This window comes from Aptenodytes patagonicus, chromosome 5, assembly GCF_965638725.1.
Source record: "Aptenodytes patagonicus chromosome 5, bAptPat1.pri.cur, whole genome shotgun sequence".
Taxonomy (NCBI): Eukaryota; Metazoa; Chordata; class Aves; order Sphenisciformes; family Spheniscidae; genus Aptenodytes; species Aptenodytes patagonicus.
The window spans coordinates 26840828-26841623 of NC_134953.1; positions in this window are offsets into that span (position 1 = coordinate 26840828).

Here is a 796-nt window from a genome sequence, read left to right on the forward strand (position 1 = left end):
GGCCGCCGCCACCAGACACTCAGGAAGCCGCGCTCTGCGCAGCCGCGCCCCGCCGGCCCGCTCCCTCTCGGACCGGATTCTCCTTCCCGGTCCCCGCCGCCGCGCCGCGGAGCGCGCTGGGGATCGTAGGCACTGACGGGGAGAGCGCGGCGGGACGGCGAGCGGGGCCCACCGGCCTTCTGGGTGTTGTAGTCCTCCGGCCGCGCGCCGCGCCGCGGCCCCACGGGGAGCGCGGCTGGGAAGAAACTACCGCTCCCAGCATGCCTGGCGGGAGCGGGTCAGAGGGCGTGTTAGGCCGCGCGGCGGCCCGCGTCCCTCCCCGTCGCGGGGGGTGAGCCCGGGCGGCGCGGATTGGCTGCGAGCAGCCCGGGAAGATTCGCTTGTCTGCGCCGCCGCCTCCCGCCAGCGCCCGGGCCGAGCGGGGCAGGGCCCGGCCCCGGCCCCGGCCCCAGGCCCGGCCCCCGCGGGGTGACGCCAGCGCCGGCCTTCGAGCGCTGCCTTGGGAAAGCCCGTGTTGAACCACAGGCCCCCGGGGGCTTCTGTCCGGTGGGGGACTGATGCAGAAGTATGGCGGTAGCATGTGCATAGATGATGAATGAAGCGATCTGATACACCTCAGGGGGCTCATCCTGTAAATATTTATTGTATTGCCGTGTGCTTGCCTGAGGGGAGCCTGATTTATACTGTAATATGTTACTGCATGTCACATTCACAGGCAAAGGCCATAATTTTACGTACTGTCCACATACGGTACCAATAATGCAGCCTGGCTGCCTTCAGATACAACAGTGCGTAA